Raw genomic sequence first — 13,369 nt, forward strand, 5'->3', positions numbered from 1 at the left:
ATCTGAAAAACCCACTAGGTGACCAGTTGCAACCTTAGGCACCTGAATACCCTGACAGATCTGGCCTGAAGTGTGAAAGGGCTTTGCTGGATCAAGGCTTTATGCTGTTGCTTGGGAATGTCATACACACCAGCTCAGAGAAGTGACACAAACTTCACCTGCTTGGGCTCTTAGTCAAAAGGCCACAGACCAAGGAGGCCTCTCTTGTAAGGTGTAGCACATGCAGACCTACAGAAAATGCCTGATGTCCCTGAATGCTGAGCACTTAGTTTAAGGGCCTTAGAGTAACACCTCAGTAGCCGGACTACTCCTGGATCGTGCACACACCAGGGGCATGAATAGCAGGGAATCAAATTCAGCTCGAGATTGGAGTCAATATTTGTGAAAACATTTTTTAAGAACAATGATGATAACACCTAAAGACCCCAACCAAGATCATGGCCCCCTGGGTGCCAGGAAATGTACAAACACAGGGTAACAGAGAGTCCCAGCCCAGAAGAATTGCCAGTGTAACCAAAGAGTAGTATCACCTCCAATTTACAGATGGGGAACTGAGGCACAGAGAGATCCAGTGACCTACCCAACGTCACACAGGAAGTCTGTGGCAGAACCAGGCATCATATGCAGCTCTGTTGAGTCCTAGCTGAAGTCCCACATTCTGTGGGGGGAAGTCCACTGAAATCAATGAGATTTTTACTAGGCATTTCAATGGTGGGCCAGGATTTTACCATGTATCTCTGTTTTGAGTTCCTTGCCCAACTCGAGCTGTCATTCTGGCCTTTCCTCCAATCCCATTTTCATCATAAAGGATTAGCAGGTTTGTTTGGGGGGCAGGGGACAGTTAATGAGCAGCCGACATTGTGCAGTGGACCTGTGTAATGCGATCAGATAGGAATGACATTCCTTGGCAGAATTTACTCATCCACTAAACACTTTTACTGCACCATCGAGTTAATGTTTATACTACGAAGCATTTTTCACTGCTTATGACTTTCCTTCACATTCGAATGGAAATTGTTGATACAAAACATGAGGTCTCTGGTGACATGCTGCCAGATGACAGGAGGAAACAAAAAACATAGCGTTTGATTTATTTTTTTTCTGACAGAGCTACATCACAATATGTGTTGTTTGGGTATGTGGATTTAGTGGGCTGTATGGCATTTGAAGTTGCCACACTCAAAAAAGGGGATTGGTATTTACAGCACCAAATATTTTTCACAGTTTGCTATATATTTATCAGGCTTGGTCAAAAATGCCAATTTTGCTCTGAATATTAAAAACAAAACCCTAAACTTCCTGAGCAAAAAAACAAAAAATTCCACAAAGATTAAAGCAAAAAATAAAATCTAAACAGTTATGGAAAATTGTTTCTCGTAAATTTGTTTTTACTGAGTCTGGGAATTTTTGTTTTTCATTTTGTTGGTGGAAAAACTGGAAAATGTTGACCAAAAATGAATTGTGTCCGACAGAGTGAGAGTGAGAGAGAGAATAAGTGTCAGTATAATTTTTAAATAGGTATTTCCTGGTGAGTAAGCTTAATTCTGCAATTTAACCCCTTAATTATTTATTTCCCATATATCACCAACCACACTTACAGTGGTAGCCTATATTATGTGCCATAACAATGGATCAGAAGCTTGTTTTAAGCTTCAATCGTGCAAAGACTTACACACACTGTGAGTTGTCTCATTGACTTTAACTGATCTACTCACGGTGTGTAAAGTTAAGCACATGTGCAAGTCTCTGCAGGATCAGGGCCCTTCTCTGCAGAGATAGAACACTACATACAGTTGTTAGGTAATAAAGCAAGTCCTCACTCACCTCTCCAACACCCGAGGTTGTGCGGAGTTGGAATATGGGCCCACAATTCTGTCAGAGACCAGACACAAATGCGTTGATCAACGGGCACACACTACCCCAAAAGCTTTAGAATAAGTGTGGCCCCTTTATTAGGGGTGAGCATCAATATTTATACACAGAAGTAAACAAAGTGATTAATAAAAGATAATGGTCATGCATAATCAATCAAGATTTTACAGGAAGAGCAAGTTTAACAAGTAAATGCATAGAGATAAAGGCTAATGGCTACTTGAGGAAGGGGGTGTCATGAGTAGTTTGCAGGTCAGTGCTTTGTTCAAAAAAAGGTTCAGAAAGGATTATGCAGAGACGGCCAGTCTGGGTGTTTTTTGGCTCCAAAGTTCACCAAAAGTTTAGACCCAACATTCCTCCATTTGTAGCTTTGAGATAACTATTAATCAAAAAGCTACACCCTATTTCAAGATCTCAAGGGCCGCTTGGCAATTTCAGCCTGGGCCAATTCGAAGAGAGTAAGGCTTTTAGCTGAAGTGGGAAAAGAATAAACTGACTTACATGAGTTTATGAGGGAGGGGACACACTGAATACAGCAACACAGTATTATAAGGACTACCATGGCCCCAACAACACCCACCAAGAGGTTTTTAACCCACCCAAATCCGGGCAGCCAATTCCATAAGGCTCCCCACCAATCATAAGGTGGCTGGCCAGAGGAGTAGTTTTTAGCCATTTCCCTTAGGTGTTTGGTACGTTGAAAAGTGTCAGAGTAGGTGTCATTTACAAAAACACAGCATTCTTCATTTATGAGGGCGCAAGTTCCTCCCTGGGCTGCTAACATCATATCTAAAGCCATTCTGTTTTGCAAAGCCAACTGGCGCAGCTGGGACATTTCCCCGGCCTGGTTTTCAAATAGGGTTGCAGTTTCATTGGTCAAAGATTCTAATAGTCCCTGTAGACGGATGATAGCACCCTTCAAGCTAGTGTGACCAGCCCACCGCTGCCAGGACAAACCATCACGGAGATTAATATCTCTGTCAGTTTCACGGATGTTACGAACGTGGGGAAAATGAGGGGGGGTGAGGGAGATCCGAGAAGGCGGTGCTAGCCATGCCAAATAACATGACCCTGCCCAATCAGGGGAGAGGAAATAATAAGCCTTGGGCCCGCACACCCAGTATGTTCCATATAATGCGTTTTGGGTATTCCATTTCTCAAAGTAGGAGGTAACCCACCGCCCGTTGTACCACTGTTCCCCTGGTAACGCAGAGGGGTCGTTGTGTGAACTGCAGAGGCACAATTTGGTAGTGTTGTTCTCAAAGGGCAGTGTAGTACTGCTTGAGCAGTTGTAGAAGGCAATTGTGTATCCTTTAACAATTAGTTGGACACCCTCGAGCTCTGAGCAGGGCTTTTTAAAAACTGACTCTGAAAACCTGCCCCTCCATGAAAAAGTTGAAAAGGTTGGATCGGGGTGAGGGATCCACATATGGGATAAGTGGGATGCGCAAGGCTTGAAGCCAAGATTTTTACTAAAGGCGGTGCCATTAAAATATATGTTGCATTTACTTGTTCCCACAAAAGTTGACCCTTTTTCTTTAACAAAACACAGTGATCCTGTTTGATTGGTTACCCTGAGATATTTGTTAATTGGCACTTCTGTTTTGTCCCATGTAAGATTGGGTTGGACTGGATCTTTTATTCTAGTCGGTGGCATCCAAGTCATATTAGCAGTGGTTAGGGGAATGGGTGTGAAGGGGAGTCCCTGTGCTGCATTTACTGGAAATTGAGTACATACCCAGCAATCACTTCTATTTCCTAAAATACGAGTTTTAACCTCATGGGAATATCTAATAAAAGCATTATCTTCATAAGCAGAAAATAAACTGAAAAAGCATAAAAAACATACAGTTGTTAGAATAAAGGGTCCTCTCATTTTTTTCGAGTTAATTTAAGTCTAATGTCTGAGAGAGGTAAGCTGGTCCACTGGTCGAAGGCAGTGTCCTCAGTGGTGACAAGAGCTGCTGGTCCGTCACTGTGGTCCACTACGGCTGGCTTGACGTGGGAGTGGTGGATCCAAGATTTGCGTCCTTCCAGGAACACTGCAGTCTGGGTTGTCAAAAGAACCTGGTGGGGTCCAGTAAACCTTGGCTGGAGGGTGTCGTCACGAACGAACTTTTTGGCCCAGACGAAGTCCCCTGGTTGGAACGGGTGGATTTGTTCCTCCAGCGGCACGGTCTGGGAAAACTGCGAGGCTTTCCAAAGGGTACGGAGGCGAGCCTGTAGGGAGAGAAACTGACACGCAGTCATATGATCCCCTCCCAATAGTGAAACATCAGCACGTGGTAGCGCCCCGCCTTTGAAAGGGGGGTGTCCATAGAGCAGTTCAAAGGGGGATAATCCCAATGCGCGGGTTGGGCGAGTACGAAGGTGAAACAGGACCAAGGGAAGTACCTGAGGCCACTTTAATCCTGTTTCCTGACAGTATTTAGCCAATGTAAACTTAAGTTCCCTATTCATACGCTCAACTTTCCCGCTAGACTGGGGGTGGTAGGGTGTATGAAAGGAGTGTGAAATGCCCAGTCCTTGTTCTAAATGGCCAAGGACATGACCAGTAAAGTGAGGTCCGCGATCTGAGTCGAGCACAAGAGGGATGCCAAAACGGGGTACAATATCTTTAAGGAGAATCTTCGCCACTGTGGCAGCAGTACAATTAGCAGTAGGAAAAGCTTCGACCCAGGAAGTCAGAGGGCAAACCAAAACAAGGAGGTGCTTTTTTCCAAAAGCCTTTGGCATATCTGCAAAATCAATTTGAAGATGTTGAAATGGAGCAGCAGGCGGAGGTCTTCCACCCTTAATTTTGTTAAGAGGTGGAGCAGGTCCATTACGCTGACATGTGCTGCATGCTTTCACTATTGATAGGCAATAGGGTTGAATGCCTGGAGCATACCAAAAGCGAGCGATAGTGTCCACGAGGGCGTGCGTGCCGTAGTGACCCCCTTTATCATGGTGCCAGCGAACTGCCACAGGGTATGTGGAGCGAGGGAGGCAGGCTCGGCCATCTGGCATAAGCCAGGTCCCTTTGACCAGAGTGGCCCCGAGGCTTTCCCATGATTTTAGTTCAGCAGCGGGTACTGGTACGGGGTGCGGTGGAGTAAAGGAGGAGGTTGCAATAGCCAATGTGGGCATGGCTAAAGGTAAGGTGGCAGCCTTCTTGGCGGAGGCGTCAGCCAGGGCATTCCCACGGGTAACGGGGCTGCTATTTTTAGTATGGGCCCGGCAGTGAACTACAGCCAGGACGGAGGGTTTTTGGAGGGCGTCCAAAAGCTTGTGGATGAGGGGGAGGTGCTGAATGGGTTTACCGGCAGCTGTCTGGAAACCTCGAAACTTCCAGAGGTGGATATGACAATGCACAACTTCAAAAGCATATTTGCTATCAGTAAAAATGGTAACGGTCTTACCAGCGGCCAACTGGCAAGCTCGGGCCAGGGCATAGAGTTCAGCGGCTTGGGCTTCCCAGTTGCCTGGCAGTGAGGCGGCCTCTTGAATGTCCCATTCAGAGGTGACAGCATAACCAGTGAAACGCTTGCCATCAACATAGAAGGAGCTTCCGTCCGAGAAGAGGATGCAATCGGGGTTGTCCAGTGGCACGTCAAACAGGTTGTCTCTTATCTGTAAGATGCTGTAAACTACTTCCACACAGTCGTGCTGGTCCTGGGGGACTGGCAGGTCAGGAAGCAAGGTAGCTGGATTAAGGGGTCCACACCTTTCAAAAATTAGGTTAGTGTCTTCTAAGAGTTCGGCCTCTAGCTGTTGCTGACGATGGGCCGAAAAGACTTGGGTTGTGCCCCTACGCAGAAGGGCTGACAAGGCATGAGAGGTCCAAACCGTGGTAAAATGACCCAGGGTTAGGCTCTTTGCCTTTGTGATCAGCAGGGCAGCTGCTGCCAGAGTCCGGGTGCAGGATGGGGTTCCCTGAGCGACAGGGTCGATTTGCTGAGAGTAAAAAGCAAGCGGGAAATGGTGAGGCCCGCTCAGCTGGGTAAGGACACCACTAGCAATTCCGCCCCTCTCGTGGACAAAAAGGTGAAAGGGTTTGCTGTAATTGGGGGGGCGGAGAGACATGGAGGAGGCCACACTGTCCTTGAGTAACTGAAAGGCTTGAATAGTGTCCGGGGACCACTGCAAAGGGTCAGGAGCAAGGTTAGCAGTGAGTCGGTGGAGCGGTTTGCTTAACTCCCCGCAGGACGGCAACCAGGGGCGACAGAAGCCAATTAATCCTAAGAAACCTCGAAGTTGTTTCTTGGTGTTCGGTAGAGGGCAGTTTTGAATAGTCTTTATGCGGGCTGGGTCCATCTGTCTTCCTTCTGGGGTTAACAGGAAGCCCAGATATCGGACCTTCTGTGAGACCCACTGAATCTTTTTAGGGTTTACCTTGTGGCCTCTGGTGTGTAGGTATAATAAAAGTGCCTTACCATCGATGCGGAGGGCAGCTTCTTCGCGATTACCTAATAGGATGTCATCTACGTATAGGACCAATGTGGATCCCTGCGGACTGGTGAAACCTTCCAAGTCGTGGCGGAGGCACTGGCTGAAAATCGTGGGGCTGTCTCTGTAGCCTTGAGGAAGTCGTTGCCAGACATAACTTTGTCCCTCCCAGGTGAAACCAAAGAGATACTGAGAGTCTGGGTGCACAGGAATGCTGAAAAAAGCTGATTTTAAGTCAATAACAGTGAACCACTCAGCATCCCAGGGGATTTGGCTGATGATAGTAGCTGGGTCAGGAACTACTGCATGAAGAGGGACCACATACTGATTAACAACTCGTAGATCCTGTACAAAGCGCCAACGAACAGGGTCTCCGTCCTTTTTAGGAGGCTTTTTGACAGGCAGTATAGGGGTGTTACAGGGAGTGCGCTGAGGGCGGACTAGCTTTTGTGCAATGAATCCCTCAATAATGGGGCGGATGCCCTCCCGGGCTTCCAGCGACAGGGGGTATTGAGGGACTGACGGGGGGGTTAAGGAAGGCTTTACCTGAATCCTTACGGGCTCTGCCGAAAGGAGCAGGCCAACATCAGTGTCAGAAATTCCCCAGAGGGTTGAAGGCAAGTCAGTGAGGTCAGGGGAGAGAGAGGGGGGTGTTTCCCAATTACCCTGAGTAGGGGCCGAATCTCCTAACACTGTCATCAATAATCCTACCCCTTCAGGAGTGAAGGTTAAAGTAGCCTCAAGCTTACAGAGTAAATCCCGGCCCATCAAAGGGATCGGACAAGCTGGGGAAAAAAGAAAACGGTGAGAAAAACATTTATCAGCATAAGTAACATTCAAAGGCAAAGTGAGTCCCAGAGACTGTGGGTTGCCCTCCACCCCAGTCGCAGTTTTAACCTCAGAGGATAGCCAGGGAGAGGGGGCATGATTTAAAAGAGAGAAAGTAGCCCCAGTATCAATGAGGAAAGAGACAGGCAGTCCCTGGACTGAAAGGGTTAAACGAGGCTCTTCGCTGGGAGGAGAGAAAGTGAGAAAGGAGCCGGCTAAAGACATTAAGGAAATAAGACCATCACATTGTTTGCCTTCGCCCCCGGGGTACCGTCATTGAGGAGGCTGAGTTTGCTGCGGCTGCTGCTGTTTTCCATAGTTGATCCAGGCCTGGGGGATGGGCTGAGCTGGTGGTGCAGGGGTGTATTCCTCACTTGTGTAAGCATCTGCGGATGCAGCCAGACCCTCTGGGCGTCCCCAGGGGCATTCACGTTTAAAGTGACCAGGCTGTCCGCACTGAAAACAATTTCCTGATGGCTGGGGTCGCCAGGACCCTTTTCCCCGGGCACCCTGGAATCCCCTGCCACGGCCACGGCCTTTGCCTCGAACACCACCGTGAAAAGCTAAAGCCATCAGCTTATATTCTTCCTTTTTCTCTTTCTTTTTACTACTTTCCCTTTCTTTCTCCCAGGCAAAATCAGCTACTTCCAACACTGAAGTGACTGACTCACCTCCCCAACCAGGGCGAAACTTTAAGAAGTAATCCCTTACAGGGGGCACCGACTGATTCACAAAAAATGAAATAAGAGTAGGGTGGTCTGCTTCTCTCTCAGGATCCATCTGAGTGAACATTCGGGCCCCCTCCAATAGCCTCGACCAGAACTTTCTGGGCGGCTCATCAGATTCCTGCCGAATCTGCATGAACTTAGCCTGATTAGGCGAGCGGCGAGCCATTTCCTTGAGTCTCTCTAACAATCGCTCTCTATCTGTTCGCAGCTGAGTCAGCCTTAGCTGAGTCCAGTCTAGGGGATTCCAGCCAGCGGCCAGATCCCGCCTATCCATCCAAGTAACATTAGCTGCATTGCTATCTCCCCATGTCCTTTCTGCCATCCACAATCTACTACGTTCTTCTCCAGTCAAAACTCTACTTAACAACTGATCCACATCCGTATAAGTAGGATTATAACTTAAAAACAATCTTTCTAGAAGTTCTATGATCTTTCGGGGATTTTCCCCAAAAGACCCTGACAACTGTCCCCACTCTTTCAAATCCCATTCTAGCCATCCTTTATATTCCACAATACTAGCATGTTGCAATCGTCCATCATTGCTCATATAAGGTTGATCATGCACCTGTAAAGGCATCTCTATAACCATACTTTTATTATTCGCAAGAGATTTGACAGAGACATTCTCTGGGCTATCCTCAGGGGGGGGGCATGCACCCTGCTGTACCTGCTTGGACCTAAGCCTAGTAACTACTCCTCCCAAGGTTGGCCCCTCCAATTCCTCCTCATCCTTCTGCACAAATTCCAATCTGGGATCCTGCAGATTCCCCTCTGCTACAAGGAGAGAGTTCCCCTGCGGAGGAATAGGGGCAGGTGCAGAGGGGACCAGCTGACGAGTCAAAACACGCCGTGGTCTACACCCTTCATCGAAATAACCTGGAGGGGGTTCACTCTCGGGAGAGTACCTGACTGCCATAATTTTTAAAGATTTCCACAGCTCTGCTGCTGTGTCCCAACAAAACCAGTAACATAACTGTCCCGGATGGTCTTTTTCGATCTGGCTCTTTACTCCTCTTAAGGCAGCCTGTTCGAAAGAGCCATACGAAGGCCACCTCATCTCCGAGTCGGCCAATACCGCGGTATACCCAGTCCAATTCCTTACACATAGTGTGTACAACTTCTTCCTAGACATTCCTGTCTGTACTGGGAGTTTCCCTTCGTTCCATAACTTATTTACAATCCCCAATGGACTCTCAAGAGGCACGCTAGTCCCTTGACCCATGGTGTCTGACAGGAGCCCTCCAACTGGCGTTTACCCTGCTGTCCAATACACGACCCCTCAATATTGAATTGGCTAGGAGAAATCTCCTGTGGCGCCTTGCCAATTCATATATGAGTGGTCCGACCACTGGACAGAGGTACCGCACCAGAAGGAATCCCGGACGAGCCCCCAAATTGTTAGGTAATAAAGCAAGTCCTCACTCACCTCTCCAACACCCGAGGTTGTGCGGAGTTGGAATATGGGCCCACAATTCTGTCAGAGACCAGACACAAATGCGTTGATCAACGGGCACACACTACCCCAAAAGCTTTAGAATAAGTGTGGCCCCTTTATTAGGGGTGAGCATCAATATTTATACACAGAAGTAAACAAAGTGATTAATAAAAGATAATGGTCATGCATAATCAATCAAGATTTTACAGGAAGAGCAAGTTTAACAAGTAAATGCATAGAGATAAAGGCTAATGGCTACTTGAGGAAGGGGGTGTCATGAGTAGTTTGCAGGTCAGTGCTTTGTTCAAAAAAAGGTTCAGAAAGGATTATGCAGAGACGGCCAGTCTGGGTGTTTTTTGGCTCCAAAGTTCACCAAAAGTTTAGACCCAACACAGTGAAGAAAATTTTTTAGAAAAATGTTAATCGTTGTTGAAAACATGGACAATAGTGACATAGCCCAGCAAAAGTCATGGATTCTGAGACGAGAAGGGACCATCTAGTCTGACCTCCTGCATGACACAGGCCATAGACCTTCCCCCAAATAATTCCTAGAGCAGATCTTTTAGAAAAACATCCAGTCTTGATTTGAAAATGGGCAGTGATGGCGAATCCACCACACCCCTTGGTAAATTGTTCCAGTGGTTAATTACTCCCACTGTTAAAAATTTACACCGTATTTCCTGTCTGAATTTGTCTCACTGCAACTTTCAGCCATTGGATCGTGTTATACCTTTCTCTGCTAGATTGACGAGCCCATTTTTAAATATTTGTTCCGCATGTAGCACCCTGCAGGGAACTTGGAGGGAGGAGCACAAGTTGCAGGAGGGAAGACTTTGGAGGAGGCACCAGGAGGTGAGATTTGTATTACAATTTGTACTAAGTATTGGCTGTCAGGGCTAAGCAGATGTTCAGTTTTACTTTTGTTTTCTAACATGTGTCAGGGGCCCCCTAGAGCTCTGGAGTGGGCTCATTTTCTTAGGTAGAAATCTAAAGGTTAGTTACAAGTACTGGTTAGTTACAAATTTATCACTCATGGTTTATATTAAGGTTCTGTTTTCAAAGGGTTAATACATGATCAATTGACGGTATAAGGATGAGTAGGATATGTCAGAAGAAGAGGTTATAAATCATCCTTAGCAGCTACCTATTGACCCACTGAATTCGATAACAATTTGTAACAATTGGTGAACCATTTAATAAAACCTCAGTTAACCATTTATTAACCCTTTATGACTTATTTATACATAGAACCTTAACATAAAGTGTGACCAGTTCACCACTGGTGTAAGTCCATTGGCTCTATCACATAGGGCATCATGATGACTGGTCAATGGACTTTATACCAGCAATACCCTGGGGCTAGTTATTACGCACATAGGCATAGCATTGTGTGAGTGGTGAAATATGAACACTGAGTAAAACGGGGCACAAAAGCCATTTATGCCAGCACATTTGTTGCCTAGTTGTAATAATCTGCTTGCTTCCTTCCTGGTTCTGTCTCCAGCCTTCCCTTTCAAAGTCACATTATTGTCAATGGAACAAAACCCCATGCTGTGGACAAAGGGCTGAGGGGTGGGGGGATGGCTCACCTTTTTTAAAGGGCACAGGTTCACTCCAACAGAAGTGTGCAAATTAACAAATAAAAAACTGATGCCCTGGCAGCCAAATGGTTTCATCATGCGTCATCGTCGACAGCCATCATTGCCAAAAGTGAGACATCAATATGCGTACAATAGCTGCATGCTTAATATGTTTCTGCAATCCTATTGCTTCACTGTTAAGTATGGTACACCGGCCAGTATGTGTACAAAATGGGTATATACTGGCATGTGCATTTCCGTAGGTGCATTTACAAACACTGTTGAAAATGTGTCCGTGAAGCTATGTACTGTGCTTGGACACCCTCAACTTAGCTCATACTGTGTAGTGTTGACAAAACGATGAATTGCACCTTAAGTTATTCAAGGCTCAGATAGGAAGATGGCAATTAAATATGAGAGTGAGGGGTGTCTCAGAAATATCCAAGATAAAAGAAGTAATATGGAAAGAAATCATGCATAGAGGGAATTCATGGGAGGCCAATCAAGCAACATCTTAGGGGCCCATTTACCCTTTGACTTAAAGTGCATAACACTTATACAGTCCTAAATTCAGCCATAAATGCAAAACCGGAATGTTACAAAACTCAGACTGTCCCTGTGAAGTAAGACTAAATGAATTTAGAATTCAAGAGGCACATTTGACCTTCTCTAGATCTATGGAGTAGACCTTTAAGATGGGCAATTGCTTGAATCTTATTTGCAGCACCACAGCTAAATACAGTCTATTCTCTAAGTGAGACTTAACGAAGAGAAATAGTCACCTCCGAAGCCCCTGTCTGAGAGCAGAAGTATATGGTGCACATCTCCAGTTTCTACCCTGCAGGCACATTACCTCATTAGAGAATGTAATGCGGAGGGACATGTATTATATTAAATGACGTTTTTGATAAGTAGGATTTTGGTTTATGAGAAGAAGGATGGTCTGGTGGCTGGGGCACTGACCCAAGAGATGGGAGACATTGGTTCCAAGTCCTTGCTCTGCCACAGATGTTCTATGTGATCTTGGGCAAGTCACTTAGCTTCTCTGTGCCTCAATTCCCCAGCTGTAAAATAAGCCTAGGCTTGAGATGGCTGGCCATCTAGGGTACCAAAGCCAAGAAATCGATAGATGTCCACCCTACTTAACCTTGGCATTGGAAACAGGAGAGGATGATGATATTTTTTCTTCATAGTGAATGCTTTCTATTCCCTTGGTCATACATATTACTTGTCTGAATATTAACACAGCAGAGACTGGCTGCGACAGTCCACTGTACTGCAAAAATGCTGACATTTTTCCTTGAATCTTATGAAAGGCTGTACATGAAATTCAGACAGACATATGGCTGCATACACAAGGCTAGGCATATGTAATGAAATGGGACAGTGATGTAGTTAATGTTACAGAATTGACTGCCAGAATAACAGCTGGATAACAGCTAGACTTCAAACAAATCCCAAAGTAATAAAAAAGAAGTACTCAGAATTATGCAAAGTGGCTGATAGTTGCGGTTGTTAGTTTTGTTTAACGTGTATATCTCCATGAAACTGATCAAGGCGTGAAGACAAATATTCCAGTGTAATTTCATTGATTGGAATGTACACTATAGTACTAGGGTTAATAGATTTCATTATTACACATCTGGAAACTCAAGCTGTAGCAACGAGGGTTACACACACACTGGTTGTTTCATATGTTTGCAAGGGAACTAGTTTTTATACCAGTAAAGGTTGAGTCTTCCCACTGTGCTGGGATAATATTGTTATTGTTGTCGCTTTCCTGAGTCCTCACAAGCGCATTATTTTATGGCGTAGCACTCAAGATGCTTTATTCAAAGCACGTTTTGTTTTCCTGCCAGGGAGCTTTGATGCAGCCCTCGCATGAGGGACAAACTTGCTAATGCAGCAGCCAGTTCAGTACTTCCTTTCCATGGAGCACAAACCAAGTCATGTGACCACAATAAAATTATCACATTGCTTCACTCGAAGGCTGTAAACTTTATTGGAGTGATTGTAAAGGAGGCTAACAGTCACAGAAGGCACTAAAAATGATACAACCCATTCGTTTAAAACAAATCCATGTAAAGTAATAACCAAATGTTCTTAATTTACCTTTGATTTTATGGGCATTCCCTGGTTGAACCACCAGGCCGGCTCCAGGGCTTTTGCCCCCCCAGGTAGCCAAAAATAAAAATAAAAAAAAGTGACCATGATCGCGATCTGCGACAATTCAGCCGGAGGTCTTTCGCACTGAGCGGCAATGAGGGACCCTCCGCTGAATTGCCGCAGAATACCTGAAGGTGCCGCCCGCTCCGGAGTGGCCGCCCCAAGCACCTGCTTGATAAGCTGATGCCTGCAGCTGGCCCTGTGAGCCACTAAACTGTATATTAGGAATGCTATTGCCTTCCTCTTGAAAAGAGCTAAACTAAAAATCAGGACCATGGGCAATGTAGGGTCCTAACCAGCTGTGTGCAGTGTAGGGGCAAATGTAACCTACA

Source organism: Gopherus evgoodei, chromosome 4 (assembly GCF_007399415.2).
Source record: "Gopherus evgoodei ecotype Sinaloan lineage chromosome 4, rGopEvg1_v1.p, whole genome shotgun sequence".
NCBI lineage: Eukaryota > Metazoa > Chordata > Testudines > Testudinidae > Gopherus > Gopherus evgoodei.